The sequence below is a fragment of the Zeus faber genome (assembly GCF_960531495.2).
Source record: "Zeus faber genome assembly, chromosome: 4".
Classification (NCBI taxonomy): Eukaryota; Metazoa; Chordata; class Actinopteri; order Zeiformes; family Zeidae; genus Zeus; species Zeus faber.
Window position 1 is genome coordinate 1,912,211 of NC_137191.1, and position 21,812 is coordinate 1,934,022.

At 49.5% G+C, this 21,812-nt stretch overlaps 1 protein-coding gene across 1 annotated transcript in view; it reads right to left on the bottom strand.

The window, feature by feature from the left end:
• Positions 1-19,625, bottom strand: part of mgat3b (beta-1,4-mannosyl-glycoprotein 4-beta-N-acetylglucosaminyltransferase b) — a gene marked incomplete at its 3' end in the record, with an annotated part of 53,535 nt that extends 33,910 nt beyond the window's left edge. Inside the window, exon 1 of the mRNA XM_079998878.1 lies at positions 18,891-19,625. The remainder of the gene's footprint in view (positions 1-18,890) is intronic.
• Positions 19,626-21,812: the final 2,187 nt, after the last annotated feature.

Sequence of the window (21,812 nt, forward strand, 5' to 3'; positions counted from 1 at the left end):
GATTATACGACGTTTCTAAAGATTATCTCGGCCGATTTTCCTGCGGTGTGATGGTAAGGTATGTTGAGTGTTTTGTTTGTTTTGTTTTTGTTTTTAAACGTCCTGATCGCACCGACTGCAGACCGCAGATATTAGAGACGTTCAGTATTCACGATGTGATATCCCGTCGTGCGGGGAGGGGAAACCCTGTGTCCAAAAACCCCGGTGTGTGTGTGTGTGTGGACGGTCACATGGGTAAGACGACGTTTCATTGGTCTGATTTGGTATAAAAGCGGAAAAATCGTCAAATCACCGGAAAATTTGACAAAAAAAAAAAAAAAGTCCATGCTGAGGTGCAAGGTACAACTTTTACTTCCACAAAAGTGAACTGAAACCCGGAAGCCAGCGCCATCGGTCCTCACAGCTAACCCCAACCTCCAGACACCAGCCGGGTGCAGAAACAGACGGATATAAACAGGTACAGGAAGATAGAACCACTTCAGCCTCGGGGAATTAAACCTTCACCGTCTCCTTTATCAGGAAACAGGGGCCCTGTTCACTCCAGCATAGTGCTCCTTATTGTGTGTGTGTGTGTCTGTGTCTGTGTGTGTGTGTGTGTGTGTGTGTGTGTGTGTGTGTGAGAGAGAGTCAATAAGTGCATTGTGGGTAAAGGCAGGGGCATAGAGAGAGAGAGAGAGAGAGAGAGAGAGAGAGAGAGAGAGAGAGAGAGAGAGAGAGAGAGAAAGATATGAGTGTGTATCATGACGGTGCATGTTGGGATGAAGCATATACTGTGGAAACCGATCATTCAAATTGTGTGGCAGCTTAAATATGTGTGTGTGTGTGTGTGTTTGTGTGTTTGTGTTTGTGTGTGTGTGTTCGTGCACGTTGGCCCGCCTGCCTGTCGCCACGATGGTGTGCACAATGGTGTCCATTTAACTCTGTTCCCTTGCCTCTAACTAAGTACCGAGGTACCACCCATGCTATGTGTCTGTGTCTGTGTCTGTGTGTGTGTGTGTGTGTGTGTGTGTGTGTCTGTGTGTGTGTGTGTGCGCACGCGCACATGGGTCTAAGTGAGACCCATAAGTCCTATGTAAGAGTCCCTCATCTTGTGCATGAAATGCCAAGCGCGTAATCCTTGCCGAGGCTTTACCTGCAGTGTCACAGTTGTAGCACCGCGGCGGGTGAAGGGAACTATGGGATGGCGCGATGGAAGCCGCATGCCCTAAGAGCGTAAAGCCTTTCGGTCGCTACGAGCTTCACGAAAAAGCCTCCACCACATCATGTGGACCGAGTGGCGAGCGCCTCGTGCACCGTAACACAGAAAACGACGCTCCCAGACGGGAAGGGGTTAAAGTGACACTTTGATGTTCCATATTCTTAACGTCCCAATTTCCGCCGGCGGCGTTGCTGCACCTGACCGAACATCCCATATTCCAGGACCATATGAGGGCGGTCTGCGTTGTGAGACCGCTAAGCTGTCTGCCTGCGTCTGGGTCTGGGGTGGTCTTTCACATGGTTTTACCTCACTACTTTTTGCTAAAACTTTGTCAAAATTGAATGAGCGCCGGGCTTGCCCCCCGTCACCGCGTTCCAAAGCACTCGGCGTTGAGTGACTGATCCCAAAGTGCATTTGACCTTTGGCCCGGCCTTCTGTTACAATCGGGCCGTTCACCCGATCCCCTGGCCGACCTTCTGTCCCCGCCCGTCCGCAGTGGCGGTGAGCCGGGCGACGGGCCCCCGAGCCCTGTCCCGCCTCGGCAGCGCCGCATCGTTCCCCGAGAGGAGCGGCCCCGGGGCGACCAGAGGGGAGCACCGCAGCTCCAGTGACCGGGGGCTGGCGGCTCGACGTTTCCCCCGGGACGACGAGGCACCGGCGAGGCGCTCGGGCGGGCGGACAAACCACCCCCCGCGGTGGGCCCCGTGGCCACGAGGACAAGGAGCCGTGCACAGAGGTGCACCCCCCAAAAGCTGCCTGAAGAACTTCTGCAAATATCAGTAGATTTAAGGGAACCGCTTTGGGTTCCAGGGAAATGATATGCAGTGACCTCGTCGTTGGGACGACCTTCACGTTTCAAATGTATCCGCAAACATTCCTTATTAATGCATATTCGTTCAAACTCCATTTGTGGAAAATACAGAACAGTCCCACGACCAACATCTAACCCTGCATTACGTTCAGCCTCACCGCGCACGCACGCACGCACACACACACACACACACACTCACACACACACACGGGGGAGAACCCGGGATTGAACCTTCTCGTGTCTCTCCATACAGACATTATCAGGATCAAATTTAAACCTCTGGGATACGGATAAAACGCAATAAAATAGAACAAAAAAAACCTCCACACTCCGTAATGAGAGCAGTTTACAAACCCGACAACACTTTAATCTACCGGCTCAATCGATGCAGTCTTATCAGCCTGTGATAGCTCAAACACACAGCAAAGCCAAACCTCAAATATGCATCAACGGGGCTCAGGGTTCTCTATGATCATCACAATAATAATAATAATAACAATAATAATAATAATAATACGTCTATTTTGTGAAGCGCTCTTCTTATCATTCAAAGGCGATTCGCAGGTAAAACCCGAGATCAAATCCACGTTTTGGAAAAAGGCAGCGGAAAAGATAAGGAACGAGGACAAACAGGAGAAAGGGTGGGATTAGAAAGGCGCGAGGAACAAAAAGGCGATGGTGCGATCATCGATACGACCACGGGAACACATTCCTCCGTGGTATGCATTATGGTATGTTTTCCTTCCTTCCTCCACCCGCGCGCTGTCTCTGCCTCCTGCTGACGACCGGCATTAGGAGAGCTCTGCCACCTTCGCCCTCATCAGCCGTACTTTTTTGTAAGCTGTTGCCTGGTTACCGTCCGTCCTCGTGGCTCCGTGTTGACACCGGCGGCTCGTCTCCCGCTTCCAGGGATCCGTTTCTCATCGACGTGTGCCGTACATATCTCCGTCCGCTGGCAATAAAAAAAAAAAAAAAAAACTGACTCGGCTGCCGGCGCCGACAAAGAGCCGACCTTCCGCCGCGCCCACCGGCCGCCCGCCCCGCTGGAGGCCTCGCTCTCTGCCCGCCGACGCCTCCTCCCTCAACATTTTCACGGCCACATCGCGGCACTGCTCCGAGCCATTAAGCCCCTGAGCGCTAGGGCCGGTCGTGCCAACGCAGCCACGTCGGCTGGTGCTATTCAACTCCCATACGTGAGGGACATTGCCAAAAAAAAAAAAAAAAAAAGACTTATTTAGGAGACTCGCTTTGTCAGTGCCCTCAGTGCCAGTGCCGGTGACTTGTTCTTTTGGTCACGGTGAGGATGTCTGGCCGATGTTTCTAGTGAGGATGTCAGTATATGTTTCTAATACTGACTCTTTAGCCCGTTACGCCTCGTCTCCGTCAATAGGCGCGGCAGGGAGAGAAACCGGTGCCGCCACTTACGCAAATACAGCACGCACGCACACACAGCTGGGCCATATTGCGGCACAACGTGATGTTGAGCGTAGAGATCGTCTGGGATCTTTCCATCGCTTTATAGTTAAACCTTGTCTTTAAGGCTGCATTACAGCAAAGCCATGCGTTGTTTTCGCAGCTCAACAGACTGTTCTGGCTGTTCCTCGTCGATGGTCGTGATATCCACATTATTAATGATCGCTATCGTTATCAATTTATATATAATGTCAAATATCTATTGTGGGTAAATATGTTATAAAAGCAGCGATAGTGATGCTCAAAACACCATCAAGTCATTGATATTGAGGTATTCAGTCAACAAACCTTGTGATGTGGAGGTGTGGCAGGGCTTTAGTGACTGGAAGAGTGTGTGTGTGTGTGTGTGTGTGCTTTGCACTGATGGATTCTCTGCCGCAGGCTAATCCTGGTGAAAACTTCCACCCCTCCGCCCCTCCGCCTGGCCCACACACCGACTGCGTCTAAACACGGATGCTGTGACACGCACGGCTGCGTTTTAGCCGCCGAGAGGCCGACAAGTTGAAAACCCGGCAACCCGCCCAGGAGACCAAACCGCAAACCGGCGAGCGGACACCGGGATCGCACGCAGAAGAGCGAGAGGTTTAGTCGATGACAAATGATCGACTCTGGCTTTCAGCTCGGCGGTCGGTACCACTGAATGGGGCCTCCGTGGACGTCTTCTCCAATCATCATCAGGCTGCGTGAAGGGTAACAGGTTGTACGCGGAGTGAGCCGAAGCCAGTCTCCTGTCAAACTGAAGGATTAGTGGCCCTTTAAGACGCCAAACTCCTCCGTTCCCGCCCACAAAACTTCAGATGCTGCCAGGACGTCAGTGTGGCCCGGGACTCCCCTCGGTCCTCCCTGACCCCGTTTTACCATCGTTCAAGGGAAACGACTCCGTCCAGAACAAATAACTTGTCAGGGACTACCTCCAGGCGGCGAAAGCTGCACAGTGTGTAGACAACTTCACGTGTAAAAATAAATAAAAAATAAAAAAAAGACAGTTTAAAATATGTTCCGCCGCCGGCCCCTAGAGGGCCACAGCGAGACCCATTTCCTCACTGATCCCACGCAAACGCCGATGACGTGGACGGACGGACGCCGGAGAGAGGAGGCGGGAGGCGCCGTCTGTCCTCTTTCCATAATCAGCCGATATTCACCGTCTGTATTCGTGCCGCTCCGCCCGTGGCGCAGCGCTCGGCTCGATGAAAAGAAAAGATTAGTCAAAAGAAATGTATATATCTTCTTGATGGGCGCCGATCTGAGAGGAGGCGAGCGGCCGGGAACGTGGGCATTGTCGTACTTTTGAATAGAGTCGTGAGTTCGCCCCCTGACGCCATCCTCCTGACATCCCGCCCGCCCGCCCAACCCACACACCCACACACCTACACACCCACACACACACACACACACACACTTGCATACAGGGTTTGACAGGGTGGTATTTCAGAAATGAAGGCGTGAAATGGTAATGTGGTGGAATCTCTCTCTCTCTTTTGACTTCCAGTGGATACACAAAGCAACTGAGAACTTCTACATCACACACGACACTTGTGCGTGTGTGCGTGCGTGCGTGCATGCGTGCGTGCGTGCGTGCGTGCGTGCGTGCGTGCGCGTACATGCATTCAGGGAAAACGACAGTGCAGCAGTGCCTGGCTGTTCGACAGCAGATTTTGGGGGCATTCTGATGCACTGCAGCCAACTTCCAAAAGCAACAAAAACAATACACGAAAAAGCCCAAAACAACAACCGTGTCAGATGTGTTGGTTTTGAATGTTTTGTCAATGTTTTATATCATTAGTTTTATCTATCATATATCGTTTGGTCTTGCTCGCATGGAGGCCTTGGAAAACACAGTTTCTGAGCCCGACCTCATCAGGATCGCTGAGCAACAGGCCTGAACTTCACTGAGACAGAAACAATTGCAAATCACAATAAAAGACCAAAACACAAACACAGAATGACCTAGATTCCCCCTTCTGTCTTTTACAACGACGGCCGCCTCCACCCCACCTGCTACTCCGACCTGTCTAAAAAAAACTAAAAAAATGAAAACCCAACCACCAACGTGATTTTGACTGCAGTTCGTCCGGCGCTTTCGGGAGCGGGCGGGGCGTGTCTGCTCGCCGAGCCGCCCCGCCCCGCTTCAGCGCCTCCAGGGTGGATGAAGACACTGTAGAGGAAGGCTTTCCCTCGCAGTACGTCGTGTGCAGTGTTTGCATGCCATGATGTTTCACCGGGTGTAGTTAGTCATCCTGGGACTTTTCACGTACCATTTCGGCGGACGTTAGGAAACGCTGATTCGCCGTGCTAGATAGTACTAGATAGTATAAGATAGTACTAGTACTGGTGGGGCATTTCAGACACACCAGAGGTGTCAAACCGTCTCGTGTACTTTTACTGTCTATGTTTTCAGCCCCGACCACTGAACGTGGCCTGATTCGAGCTGGGCCACAACGCCCCCCCCCCTCCCTCACCAGAACCTACATGGTACGCTCCAGAAATATACCTTCAGCGCACGCACAATAAATACAAAATAAATAAAAATGCGTGGTCAAAAACAGGTCAAAAGCATTTTTTTCCTCCTTTGTGTTCATCGGATCACCGCGGTAAGGTGACACCGAGGTGAAAGCAAAACGGGACGGATAAAACGAGAGAAGGAGGACACTAAGGCAGGACGAGAGACAAGCGAGCAAGAGAGAGAGAGAGAGAGAGAGAGAGAGAGAGAGAGAGAGAGAGAGAGAGAGAGAGAGAGAGAGAGAGAGAGGGGGAGAGGGAGCGAGCGCGAGCCATGTTTCCTCAAGGACGTACGTCTTCTATTTTGGCCTGGTGGTAAACTCTGCCTGGCCCCGTGACCAGAGGGCGAGAGAGAGAGCGAGAGAGAGAGGCGCGAGATAGAGAGCGGGTGACAGAGAGAGAGGGAGAGGGTGAGCGAGAGAGGGTAGGGGTTCGAGAGACTGCCTTATTTAGAAAAGGGGAGCACCAGACAGCGAGGGGGAGGGCAGGGCGGTGGAGATCTTAGTTGATGATTAAGTGTTACACAAATAATTGCAATTCACGATTGAGTTGACTTTCCTGCCTTTTTCTGCCATTGGTATGAGCTTAAAATAGCGTAATAATACACATCCACCTTCGAAAGAGGAGAGTTGTTGACAATGAACATCGCAACATAAGAATTTGGGAAACTCACCTCATTGGCATTCTGTCTCTTGGCTTTATCACAATATGACGCCAACTAAAATCCCTGACAAGACCTTGTCTCATATCACCATGTATTGATTTTGGTACGCTCCAGCCCACCTTGGAGTGTGAACTCTGTGTGGCCTGGTGCTCAAACTCGTTCTTCCCGCGCCGTTAGATTTCATGCGCGACAAGAGGCGGGCGAAAAGTGAACGTGGTTAAAAAAAATAAAAATAAAAAACTCGACGACAGCGCGGCGTGCAGGCAAAGACGCCGTGCGGCGTCCTCTTCACAAGTTTAGAATCCACACCTCCACCTGCAACAACCGCCGAGCCAGAGGCTTCGAAGGCTGAAAATACAGAACAACGGGGTCTTTTTTTATTTCTTTGTATTTCCTGCAGACACGTCCTGCTTCGGGTGCCACGCTTGGCGCTCCAAAGACGTCACAAACCACGGGCGCCGGTGTCTTATTACAATTTCTTGTTATACTCCCTTTAACAGCGACCTTGCAACAGGAGTAGGGCTGCAGGATGTATCGTTTCAGCATCGTCATGGCGACGTGTGCCCGCGCAATAGCCACATCGCGGGACGCGTGAACGTCCGGTACGACAAATCAACTCAAACACGTCATTCCACAACCGTTCTTTGCTGCTCGATGCCGAAGGAAAAACTCGCCGCTTTCCAACTTTCCAAGACCAATCTACGAGAGAAATCTGTCGGATATAACGTCATTTACTCCCATTTCAGGGTTCTTGGTCGGCTATGGGGCGGGCATCCAGAAACCGGTTCCAAGTTGGAGCCCGTTCCAGATTTCCAACGACCGTGGATTCGATAAGACACCTGCATTTGGACTCTGCTCGTCGGTTCCTCACTTTTTTGCATATTTCGGTGACGCCCCCCGACTCGCTCCCCTTATGTTGTCGTGGCGCGGTAGCAGATGGGCAGATGTTGTCATAATCCATCCCATGAGGGATTTCCCGAAGCGCCGCGATAGGAACGGTATCCAGGTGCGCACACACACACACTTCTGTTTGCATCCTCAAGTTTGGCCTAGCTTCAAAAAAATGTTAGTATTTTTATTTTTTACTAATATTTTTCCATTATTTATTGAAATAGTTTTGGTTTGTAATTGTTTTGGTTTATCATTCCTTATCAGACACAGCCATATTTGTTTTTCATAAATGAAGGGAAAGAGAAAACTTCCTGTCACAGTTGACAGTTTACTGATTATTGCCTAAATGTGCCAGGAATAAAGTTATTATTGTTTTCAATTTCTATACAGATGCACTTCCCTAAAAAAAATCACCCCAATCATTCTAGAATGATTAATTCTTTCCAAATAGAGCAATTCATGTCATCCAGTGCAAATTCCTGTATTTTTTTTCATGTTGCAATGTATATCGCAGAAAAAAAAAATATTGCAATGTCATTTTTTTCCCCAAATATTGCGCAGCCCTGAGAAGCAGAGACACTTCCCGTTGTTCTCAAGAGAATGGACGTTATCGGTCAATTTGCTCAGTTTTCCCAGGTTCCATTCCAGGTCCATGCACCAGAGAAACCGAGACACAGCAAAAAAAAAAAATATATAAAATAAAATAAAATTAAAAACACCTTGCATGTAAACATGTAAACAACCCAAAATATCTGGGTCATAACAGTCCAAAAAATAATCTCTTCCTGCTTCACCCAAAAGCTCTTTCCCTCAAGAGCACCAACACATTCGACGCGGGCGTGCATGGGATCGCTCCATAGCCTGCTGAGTGTGTGTGTGTGTGTGTGTGTGTGTGTGTGTGCATATGCGAGAGTGTGTGTGTGTGTGTGTGTCTGTATATATGTGTGTGAGGGTGTGTGTCTGTGTGTGTGTCTGTGTATGTGTGTGTGTATATATGTGTGTGTGCATATGCGAGAGTGTGTGTGTGTCTGTATATATGTGTGTGTTTGTGTCTGTGTGTGTGTGCGTGCGTGTGCGTGTGTGTGTGTGTGTGACTGTGTGTGTGTGTGTGTGAGTGAGCTGTCAGAATCAAAGTGCAACGCAGGAGACATGCCTTTCATGTGCTGCGCTGTTGTGAGCTTCAGGGAGGCTTTCAGCCTCAGCTGCTGGGACAGGCAGGTTAGCGTGGGAGGGAGACGCTCTGAACCGCTCCGGCGTCCAGCCGTCAAAACTCCCCCAAGACGAGGAACTTAAGGGGGAAAGCTCCGCTATCGATCTCCTTCATCTACCTCGGCCAGATTCAGGCGAGGACATCAACACCTGCCGCACTCGACGCCAGGCGCGAGAGGGGACCAACCGGAGCGAGGGAAACAGGCCTCCCGGCCAGAGTTGAGAGTTTAAAAAAAAATAAAACGCGACGTTAATATTTTTACGTTTTTGGTCCTCGTCCGTGTAATCAGTGAGGATTGTGTCGGGGCAGAATGTCCAGATGGCTTTTTTACATTTCCTGGATCTCATTCAGATTTTCTCCGCTTCCGGCGTCTCGGAGGCTGAAATGTTGCCGTGATATGTCTTGTGTCATCGGGGGGGGACAAAACACTTAAACAATATCAGCGACATGAAAACAAAACAACGTCTTGAAACGCAGCCACGTCCGCAACCTTTTTTGACACCGTTCATCCCATATCCATCACCATTAACCATTGACCCTCTGGTCCACACACACACACACACACACACACACACACACACACACACACACACACACACACACACACACACACACACACACACACACACACACACACACACACACACACACTCTGAGCGCCACCAGGTTGGGCAGCGATGGAGGGGGAGGCCTGAGGAAGTGTGTCGTCTCATGCTTCCGCTCTCTGACCTTCTTCCCTGTTACAGGGCATGGGTGGGCGGGCTGTTGCCTTTTGTTTGTTTTGGGAGTGTGTGTGTGTGTGTGTGTGTGTGTGTGTGTGTATGTGTGTGGTTGTGCCCGTGCACGGAATGTCTGCCAGCGAGAGTCGAGGGGGAAAAGGTAGACAGAAATTGGATGTGAATGACAGAGATGAAAAGAGTGCGTGTGTGTGTGCGTGCATGCGAGTGTGTGTGTGTGTGTGCATGTGTGTGGGTGTGTGTGTGTGTGTGTGCGTGTGCGTGTGTCAGAGGTGGGTCACTGTTTAACTCCAAGGGTGTGTGCAGGCGGTGTTAAGCCTAACATAACCCACTGGTGGGACGTCTACCTACTTATTCTGTCATCCCGGTAACCCGGGGCAACCGTGTGGCTGCCTCACACAGATTAGAGGCATCAGATCTTGGAGTCAAACAACAACAACAACAACAACAACAACAACACAAGCCAGAAACTTTCAGATCCAGGCTCTGATTTGATATGCCGATCCTGGGAATTCAACGCCAGCGCCGGTGACTTTTTTTTTGTTTTTTTGGGGTTTTTTTTGCTTTTTAATGTTTCTCTCTGGCAATCTGTGCTGCAACACATGAATTCCACAGTCAGCGCCAGACATTTTTGACAAATACAAAACAGATTTCAGCACCGAAAGTAAGCAAAATAATTTTAAGAAAGCGGCATTAAAAGCAGGTATTATTATCCACGCTGGCACGTTTTACCTCTTCACCAGGGATCGGCTGTGCTCCACTGGACAGGTTCGCTTTAGAAACAGCCTCAACATCTCAGTCTGAGTTGGTGCCTTGGGGTGGAGGAATTATCTTGTTTGTTTTGTCCTAAAAAGGTAAACGCCGTACAATGTAAACGACAAATAGAGGAATTGACCGAACCAGCCTCTGTGCACCAGAACGCCCGTTCGGGGATCACCGGGGAAGCAGCAGAAGTTGATCAAAGATTCAAGCACCGGTTGCCACGGCGACGCCAATGCGTCACCGTTCGTCGGAACGGTTGCAAACACGGCCATTTTTATTGGGGTTTAAAACAAATCTCCTTCTACTCGAGCTCTGCTCCACTTCTACTCACCGGAGCCCCAGCCGCAAGGAACTTATGGTAACACATATGTTACGACCTGACTGGTGAATTTGTCAGTGTCGTCCATGGTTTGACGGTTGGCCGACACTCAAGGGCCGAGTGCTCTGATCTCTACGCCTCGCCCTGCAGGGGAACGACACGTTAGCCCACCTGGGGCTTCACGCGGCTTTGCAGCATCATTGGGTTTTACGGCCTCCTCAGGCTGGGGCCTGCTTAAAAAAAACCTCTCCTTTTCCTCCCCGACCCGTGGCTCGTCCCCCCGGCGCCACCACGGCGCTCCCCGAGACTCGCTGCGGCGGCGGGGCCGCGTGGGTTCCTTCGGGGGGGGCAATGCGGTTTTGACGCCTGAACCCGTCTCTGCCGGTCGCTCATAACGCGAGACACGTGTGCCAGCTTGCCGCCGCGCTCCACAAACACTGCAACCGAGGCCTCCGCCCAGAAAATCTAAAGTTAGAAAACGGGGGGGGGGGGGGGGGGGGGGGGTTGTTGTCGTTGCATAGTTCCTGCTTTATTGTTTACTGTATTTAAAGGACATCGTACCGAGCTGGGTGCGTCCGTGCACACCCTCTTGGATTTACCGCTTGGCTTTTAGCTCGATTGATTTCTTCTTGGCGGTGCAAACACATTTCAGTATAAACCTGCGCAGCCCCACCTGCAACGCGGGCGGAGCGGACATCTCTCGGCCCGTTCTGCTGAGGTCCTGGAACGTCCAGGAGTTCAGGGGATTTTCAAATTCCGTTTCTAGACGGGGAAGGTCAGGGAATTATGATCTCATTCCCCGAATATCGTGGAATCGTCCATTGCAATTTCCCTCCTGCGTTGTGTCTCCACACCAGACCTGCCCCCTGCAGTCGACCAATTGAATCATCGGTCGGAAACACCTCAGTCAACCGAGGTTCTTCAAGTCGAGCGGTCGTTTCTTTTTTTCCCCCAGTCAGTGTGCATTACAATAACAGGATAAAACAAATAGAAGCTTAAAAGATGCACAGGGCTAACATTTCAACGAGGAACTGTAAGGCAAAAATATATTTTTATGTGTATGAATCATCCGCGTCTTTTCCGTCCTATTTTCTGCGCATAGCGCATGGAGAGGGGGTGATCGGGCAGAGGGTCGCCCACTGGTCTCGCGCCAAAGGAGACGTACAATAAAATCACCTACATCTTAAAAAAAAAAAAAAAAAAAAAAAAAGCCACACAGTTTCGGCGCGCACATCCTCGGAGAGGGAGGGAGACGGGCGCGCAAAGCGCAGCCACATCGCTGCCTCCCCGCGGCTACCTCGCCGAGAGCAAGAGCCGAGCCGCTGATCGTAGACACTCATATCACGATACCGATGTTATATCGGCATATCGCCCGCCTACAATTTGGTTCCTCGGATCCGAGCCTCGTGTAGGTGCAGAGAGAGAGACGAATAACGAAGAGAGCGAGGGAGAGGGATGCAGAGAGAGAGAGAGAGAGAGAGAGAGAGAGAGAGAGAGAGAGAGAGAGAGAGAGAGAGAGAGAGGAGCGAGCAGGGTGGGGAGGGCGGCACAGCGCCGCGACGCTTTGGCGGACGACGACAAGACTGGGAGGCGGAAGGCGATCGGTGGGCTGCAGAGATAAGGGGGCGATGGAGGGTTCATCTTTATTTTTTTGCTTTGTCTAAAAGGGGTTTAAAAGAAAGCTCCGCGCGAGCGCAAACACCCGGGCGCACACTCTGGTCGCACCCGGGCCAACGAGGCGGAACGTTCTACCGCCAAGAAACAGGAAGAGGAAGAGGAGAGATCATACCAGCGCTCCGCTAATCCACTCTGGCAGAAGCACCGAGCCTCAGCCGGACGTGTGTGGGGGGTGGGGGCCGGGGGTGGGGGCCGGGGGCCTCAGGTGGATCTGCGGCGTCTGAGCGCTTTCAACTGGATGACGAGATAACACCCCAACCCCCCACCGCCCAGAAAACAGAGCCTCTCCCAGGACCCTCTCTGGCAGAAGCCCTCCCTTGGTTTTAGCCTCGGTTGCTCTCTTCACACTTCATCCTTCTTGTACTTGACCTTCTCTCCTGCCAAGGGGCCACACACCGAGACGGGTAATACATCGTTACAATATCGATAGCGTGGCAGGGGACCAGGTCACGTCTGAGATCTTGCCGATGATAATATGTTCATGTCGACATAATTAAATGTTGGCTTTTGGGCTGCGGCACCGTAAAGCGCTGCAGTTTTCTGAACTTCATAGACTGGTCTGGCTGTTCTAATCAATGCCTCTACCTCCATGTCAGTAATACACATGCTAGTCATAAATAACTGTTCCTCAAACACATAAGGTGACACACATAAGGCGCTAAAATGAGTAAACACTGTGGTAGGTCGAAAGTTTCAAATAACCTACTATCAACTTATTCAATTATTCAGTATCATAATATAATAAATAAATAAATACATATAAATATAAAATAATAACATTTCTGTAAATCAACACAAAAGAAAGGTTCCTCCAAATGTTCTTAGAGCATCCTGCGGCGCAAAAAACACGGTGACGATCACTTGTCTTTCGGGGTTTCGCGAAACGCGGCGCGGGTTAGGTTCCTCCGAGTTTCCTTGAAACGCTGCGGCGGCTCGTCGGCAGCTCGTCGGCGGCTCGTCCGTCTGCGGCCCGGCAGACGCTGGGCGGCCGGGCGCCAATGACATATGACCAACGGAGCCGGGACGCCACGGCCGGGATTTTTTCCTCCCCCGCCGGTAAATAAAGTCCCGACAGCACAGTTTCCACCTGGAGCGTGCAGTGAGACGGGTCCCCATCTCGACCTGATCTGAGGTCTGGAGTCTTCTTCCTCCCCTCCCCTGAAAAGTGAAACGCGACAGACTGTGCGACTCTGCTGTACGCGCACGAAGCCACTTTTGTTTTTGTAGCATCTGATTGATAACACGCTTGGTATTTTACATAGCAAGAGGTTTTTTTCTGTTTGTTTTTTTTTCCATTTGATTAACGTCGGCACTGATACGCGAAGATGAACAAAATGGGTTTTATTTCTATTTTTAAAAAATACGCCCCGCTCCTCCAACCAATCAGGTCACGCCAACGTTCTTCAACTTCCGGTAAACTTGCAACAGTTTTTCACTCATTTCTGCTCCAAATGTACATCGATATTGATCAAACTCCAACAACAAAACGTCCTGGTTCCAAGGAGGCCTCAACCATGACTGTGCGTACTGCGGTTGCCTTGGGCCAGACACTTCAGCCTTCAAAATGCCATGAAGATTAATAATAATAAAAATCTGAGCAAACAAGCACTGTGGGCTGGGTCCCGAATAAACTTGCATTATGTTGACGTCATCGTTGAAAATCTGTGCCTTGGCTTCCAAAAAGCCATCCTCAACACACACACACACACACACACACACACACACACACACACACACACACACACACACACACACACACACACACACACACACACACACACACACACACACACACCCCTCTCTCAGGGCACCCTCTCTCAGGGCACCCTCTCTCAGGGCACCCTCAGATGGCTGACAGTGAAAACACAAGGCTTCATGTTGCTGGGGCTGCGTCGACGTTGCAGCCATCTGACCTAAATTGCGTTTTTCTTTAAACACTATTGCAGGAAGCCGTCGCTATCTGGGTGGAGCAGTGTGTGTGTGTGACAGAACAGATACACGAGATAGCGACCGTTTTCTGGAGTTGGGAATCAGGAAAGGCTTTCCAAGCAGCCCGAAAACGGCGGACTTTGAAATCCGTTAGAACCCCCAGCCCATATTTCTATTTGGTTCCTTTTTTTTTTTTTTTTTTTTCTTATTTTCATCTGACAGGACCTGCTGCCAAACCAAGCCGCAGAGTTGTGCCTGTTTATTTTTGTTTTCGAGACTGTTGATTAAAAGATTGAAGTCAGCCCTCGGATTGTGTCCGCACATGTAAAAGACTGGACATAAATATGACATGGTATAATAAATGCAGCATGCAACGCTCAGGTCCGGGCAGCATTCACCTCCTGTGATGAAATTTAGCAAAGAATAATTGCAAACACTGCCTGCTGTGTTTTAACAAACAAAGGCACATTAGTTCCTGCCTTAAAACAACAGCTCGTGGTTTTGATGAGATACTGTGTTCCTTTCTCACATGATTTCAGTAATTCCTCTTGTCGTTTACATGCAGTTAAAGCATTTTTGTTTGTTTTGGGGAAACTTGTCTCCCCCCCCACTGTGACGAGAATCAGAACAGAGATTCAATCAAACAGATTTTTGGAGGCGAATCCATAAAACATCGGCCGTACGCAGATGTTTCCAGTTGCAAACGGGATTTTGGCCACGCGACTTTTCCCCCCTCCCCCGTGAACTCATTTACTTCCCGACAAATTGCGCTTGTCCGACCGACAGCGATCCACGTCGACCCTGAACTCTGACCCCCGGGTCCCAAGCACTGGGGGGGGCGTCTGCAAGGAACTCCGCATCGCAATTCACAAATACATATAAAGAAACTCACACATCTGGATTTAGATTTTTAAACGTAAAAAAATACATACATATATATATATATATATATATATATATATATATATATATATATATATATATATATATATATATATATATATATATATATATATACACACACATATATACACATATATACACATATATACACATATATACACATACACACACACACACACACACACACATCTCAATCCATAAATAAATGCACAAATCTGTGTTTAGATTTTTAAATGCAGAAAAAAGGGAAACGGGAACACAATAATCCCTCTCCCTCCATAAATAAATAATGTCTTACTTGTGTCGTATAAACTATTTTGTCCCAAGAGATGGGGGGGTTGGAGTGGATGTACGGAGTGGATCCTGGAGCGGAGTGGAGCGGACTCTCACTCTGGATTTATGGATGGAGACGTTATGTTCTATTTATGTTCAACAGATACAGATTTATGGAATTCCTTATTACCGGTGAATTGTGACACAGAGTTCCTGGCACAGGAACGGCCCAGGCCTGGGAAATGCAATTATAAAACACACTTGACCTGACTGGATTTGAATATGATTCATTCGGCCAATGTTATTCATGCGGTTTGTCTAAATAGAAATGACCAAAACATTTTGTATGTGCCCCCTCGATATTAATCTGTGGATAAACCCAAACCCGTTCCTGGACAGCTAACATGCTTCTATTTATATCCACAAGGGTTTTTTATCTCCGTTGGAAAGAGGATCCAGGGGCAGAATGTGTGCGCAAGCGACGGCGGCTGACGGCGGGGGTCCCCGGCAAAATAAATGAATCGTTAAAGTATAGACATTAAAATCAGATCTGATAATAAAGATCTGCTCTGATTGCATCGCAGAGATAAAATCTTATCGGATGGGGTCGGTGGCCTAATGTGTCTCATATTGAGGGGCCTTAATGTGGAAAAGGCTAGGACTCACTGCTCTGACTTATCTAACACCCGAACAGCGCTCTGCGACAATGAAAGAGTCTCTTGTTCCTTTTCCACTCTGACATTTTCCTCCGTTCTTTGATTTTCTTCTTTTACTCTCAAACCTCTCGTCCCCTCCACTGCCAATGTAATATTCACTCGCTGACCTCCGCGGGGCACAGTTAAACCCTCAAATCCTCCTAATTGTCTCGCGCCGTGATCAATATCTGATCCGGAACCAGCAGCTGGAGAACGCCGCCCACCTCCACGAGAACAAACAAACAAACAAAAAAAAAAAAAACACAAAGAAAACACAAAGGACAAAATCTGAGGTAGTTGGGATTTGTTTGATTTTTGGCTGAAAATAAATTTTATATTAAAAAAAAAAAAAAAAAAAAAAAAAACGCCCCGCTAGCCGGGCCCTGCATTGCGATGGCTCACAAACACACCTCATGGCGGCTGGATGATCGGTCTAGGTGAAGTGTGCGGGGGCCACAAAGTCGCTCCTGGTTCTCCGCATGTGGGCGCCGACTGAAGGCCAACGTTAGGCATCAGCCGCCCTCAACGTGAGGAACCGACACAAAAGCTGCGAGAGAATACAGCGGGTGGGTGAGTGAAGTCAGTTTTGCCCTTCACCCTTTGTTTGTAAAAGCCACAGTGGAGGTTATGGTGATTTGCATTTCTGTAATGGGGTAAATCTCGAGGAGTCACCAGAGGGACGAGGAGCTTAGCAGAAGCTTAGGAAGAGCTGAGAGGTTGGCCTGCGGCTGCTGGAGGTGGATGGATTTCAGTTGGACCGACCTTTTCCAATAAAAACAACCCTCCTCTCGTCCACCAGGACACCCAGAGCAACCTGCCAAAGCACCGCACCAGCAGAGCAGCAGCCTGAGAAATACCGCGCCACACACCCCCAGACAACACAACAGGATGGAAAACAGGCAGCAGAAAGTATCCATACATCTGGCTGTGCATTAAACCTGGACGGCGTAACGTCATCCTGTTTTAACACACTTCCCCATGTATGTTATCCCGTTTTAACGCACTACAGATAAATAGTTAGTAGGCCTTAGGTCAGTGGTTCTCAACAACGTGGGGGTCCTCCGAGAGGTTCCAGGGGGTCCCCAGCAAAATTATTAACAGTTAAACTTCACCACCATTTAACTAACGAGATGCGAGGACCATGAGCATATGTACAGTAATGACTGTTTTGATCTTGTCTCCCTAACTGTAGCACTAAACAGGTTTGGAAGTTTGGACTAAATCATACACCAATCAGCCACAGCATTAAAACCACCTGCCTAATATGGTGCAGGTCACCTGGGGATCTGGGGAATTTGGAGGCCAAGTCAACACCTTGAACTCTTTGTCGTGTTCCCCCATCCATTCCTGAACGGTTTTTCCAGTGTGGCAGGAGGCGTTATCCTGCGGAAAGAGGCCACTGCCATCAGGGAACACCGCTGCCATGAAGGGCTGTGCTTGGTCTGCAACAATGTTTAGGTATGTGGTACGTGTCAAAGTAACATCCACATTAACAACGCACCCGCCCATCCACACGAAGTAGAAGAAAACGTGCTTCATCAGACCTCCACCTTCTTCCATTGCTCCATGATCCAGTTGTGACGCTCACGTGTCCATTGTAGGTGATTTCAGGGGTGGACAGGGGTCAGCGTGGACACTGTGAGCGCTCCCATACGCAGCAAGCTGCCATGCACTGTCTTCCGACACCTAGACTTCACTCCCCATGTGCATCAATAATTCCGTGAGTGCCCAAGACCCTGTCGCCGGTTCCCCAGTCGACCTTCCTTGGACACTGTTGGTAGTAGTAGTACCCACTACAGAGCAGGAACAGCCACAAGACCTGTGGTGGTGGAGATGCTCTGACCCAGTCGTCCAGCATCACAATGTGCTCCTTGTCAAAGTGGCTCAGATCCTTACGCTGCTTCAACACATCAACAACTATATCCCTATATCCCACTCCTTGACAGGTGCCATTGGAAACAGATGATCAATGTTATTCACTTCACCTGTCACTGGTTTTAATGTTGTGGCTGATCGCTTTATATATTAATAGATCTTGTCAGATTAGGAAAACATCTTCATCTTATTGAGGGTCCTTGATAAGGAGGTTGAGAACCACTACTATAGGTCATTAGTAATGGTGATAATGTACTAGTGCATCAGCAAGGGTGGGTGGAGGTAGGGGTGGGTTGGGGGCCTGCATGTCCCCTTACCCATCTCTAAGAATATGTCCCCTTACCCATCTCTAAAACCATGTCATCTTTCCCATCTCTAAAAACATGTACCCTTAACTATCTCTAAAAACATGTCCTCTTTCCAATCTCTAAAAACATGTCCCTCTTACCCATCTCTAAAAACATGTCCCTCTTACCCATCTCTAAAAACATGTCCTCTTTCCCATCTCTAAAAACATGTCCTCTTTCCCATCTCTAAAAACATGTACCCTTACCTATCTCTAAAAACATGTCCTCTTTCCCATCTCTAAAAACATGTACCCTTACCTATCTCTAAAAACATGTCCTCTTTCCCATCTCTAAAAACATGTACCCTTACCTATCTCTAAAAACATGTCCTCTTTCCCATCTCTAAAAACATGTACCCTTACCTATCTCTAAAAACATGTACCCTTACCCATCTCTAAAAACATGTCCCTCTTACCCATCTCTAAGAATATGTCCCCTTACCCATCTCTAAAAACATGTCCTCTTTCCCATCTCTAAAAACATGTCCCTCTTACCCATCAATAAAAACATGTCCCTCTTACCCATCAATAAAAACATGTCCCTCTTACCCATCAATAAAAACATGTCCCTCTTACCCATCTCTAAAAACATGTCCTCTTACCCATCTCTAAAAACATGTCCTCTTACCCATCGCCTGTGTGTGTCTCTCAGAGCTTCATGGAGGGTTGTGGGCGGGCTGGGGGTGCTGGTCTCGGGGTGGAAGCCGCTAAGCCACCATCCACTCCGCCGGTGCTCGGGTTAGGATGCCTGGGTCCCTCCGCGGGGCTCGGTTATATCATCTCACCGTGGGCCAGTGCTCCCACAGCGGCGGCGCTTTCCGGCTCCGGTTCTAGTCCATTGTCCGCCTCCCCGGGTGGGTCCAGGGATCCCGGGGTGTGCGTCTCGGTTACGGGTCCGGATCCCCGGCTCCCCCACTCGGTCTGTTCCGGAAGAACAATAAAAAAAAAACAAAGCAGAAAAGCCCAGCCTGCTCCACTCGGTGTCGGTGCGTCACAGAGCCCGACCCCCGCTCCGCGAATCCCGCTCTCCGGAGGGCTCAGCTCAACGGTGCCGGGGAGGGTTCCATCCCGGCGGACGGAGACCGGAGACCGGGAACCGGGGTAGGGTGGCGGTGGCGGTGGTCGTCGCTGTTGTCCGTTTTGACGTTTTCACGGCTCTCCGTCGCCGCGCAGCTCCGTGATGCGGCTCCTCTTCCCCCAACTGCGGCTCTCCTGCGACGCGGGACCCGCGGAAGACTCGTTCGGAGCGAACGAACCGTTGGAACGAGTCGGGAGTCTGGAGTCACTCCGCCATCAAGAGCCGTTCGCTCGCTCGCTCGTCCGTTCCTTCCTTTCATTTCGGTTGGTTTGGACGCGCACTTCCTCCTGCATTCTTCCGCCTGAATCCATCGTTTTGACAGAATGACATGTTTTGGGAATATTTTTATATTTATTCATTTGTGAGAATTTCAACTCCCACTCTTCAGACTCTCGTTTTAAGCAGCAGGTAAACTTGATGTGAGAACCAGCGGAGAACATGTCCCAGAGCCCTGGATGACGACTCAATATGTACTCGATGAGAACTGATGAGAACTGGAGACAAACTCGATTGAAAAACTCGATGAGAACTCACTATGTTCTTGATGAGAACTCTGCGGTGAAAGAGGCGCAGAGCCGACAGCGGGAGGAGTTGGGTTAAAAAAAAGAAATTGGAAAAAAAAAAAAAGAAATAAAAATTTGTGAAGTCAAACTCAGACAATGCGTCACAACAGTGTCATTTATTGACAGGGCCCGACTTGCCTCAAACAGAACCGGGCGATTGTACCGCAAACCGAAACAAACCAAAGCTTCCATCGCCGTCCCCGACCGAGGTGGAACGCCCCTCGGTCGGGGTCAAAATGTTCCCTTCACACAAGTAGAAAGTAGCGGTGAAACAAACACACACAGATTAAAAAAACACAGGGAGAGCGGCCCGGGGGGGGGGGGGGGGGTCCAAAACACCTGAGCGAACCTCCGCCTTTATCTTTCACCCGAAAAACCAGGCCTGGTCCACGGCTGCGCGGCGCCGTCACGCCAGTAAGGGGGAGTCGGGACTTTGGTAAAAATGGACCGGCTCGCTTGCCTCTGTGACTCGCCGGGAGCCGAATCCTAAAAATGGAACCGGACCTTCCATCGCTGCTCTATCAAATGAGACGCAGAGTGAGGACCCCCCCCCAGCCCCGCCCCGCCCCCCGTGCCTCCCCCGGTTGGGCGGCACAGGGGCGGGCGGGGTCCCGTCGCGCCGCGGCTCCGCCCCGCTCTGCCGCCCCCCAGCCCGGGGGGACAGGGGACCGCCGCGGGGGGGGGGTGGAGAGAAAGGGGAAATCCATGGGGCGTTGAAAGATGAAGCTCGCGGCCCGGAGTGGGACCCCGCAAGAGCGGCCGAACCCAGGCCGTGGGAAGGGTGGGGGGGCAAAAAGAAACCATAGGTAAAATGGATTTTTAATATAACAAAATACAATATAATGTATTTATATGCACACTCAGTTATTATCTATATGGGTGTCAAAGATATGGAGGTCCAACCCGGCCCGAGGGATGATTTGGAGAAAAAAATACTAAATAATAATAATATATTTATTTGTATAAATATATATATATTTATTTGTGTGTGTGTGTGTGTGTGTGTGTGTGTGTGTGTATATATACACATATAAAAATATATAAATACATGCTCTGCTATAAATATATATATATATATATATATAAATATAAATATATATTGTATACGCAATATATATGCTCTGCAGAGGGGTTAATCCGGCCCCAAATGTGGGAACAATAAAAAGAATAAGATCAGGATTTATATTTATATAAATACATTTACATCACATAAGCAAGCACGCAAAAGCAAAAAGTCAAATAAAAATCGCATGGACTGACAGGGACCATAACCCCAGATTAGCTTTGGCACCCCGGTTCTACAGAGGAACGCACAGGGTTGTGCACGCAGCACGTCCATGTATAAATCAGGACGTATTGGACAGCATTTCACGTATCAATGCGCAGAGTAAACACCGGCGAAGGCCAAAGGTCACGACGTGCGAGCGGGATCGGGTGGGGAGGGTGCTGGAATGCAGCGGCACCAGACAGTGCCAAGGAGAGGCCTCGCCTTGAGAAATATTTACATGTATGAACTGCGACGAATGAATGCAAAGCAGCTTTCGGGACAACTGGTGTCACCGGTCTGCAACGTGAGGTTATCAACTTACTTAGATCATGTTTTTTCTTTGTGAGTTAAACGGTAAGGGTGGGTGTGACTCCCGGGGCGATTGATTAAAGAAAGAAAACGATGGACGTTTGATATAAATAATAGACAGACATTTTGGTTGTGCCTGGGAAGCAGAAAACATTTGAAAGATGTTTGTTCCCGCTGAGACATGGACAGTGCGTCTCCGTCGTGGCGTGGCGGCGGCAGGTCCGGCTGGTGAGCTGAAAGGAGTACGTCCTACTGTATATTTCCGTGGATACTGGGCTTTTTCGGTGAGCGTGCTGTTTAACTATTGCACTCGAGGGAGCCTCTGCCCCTGCT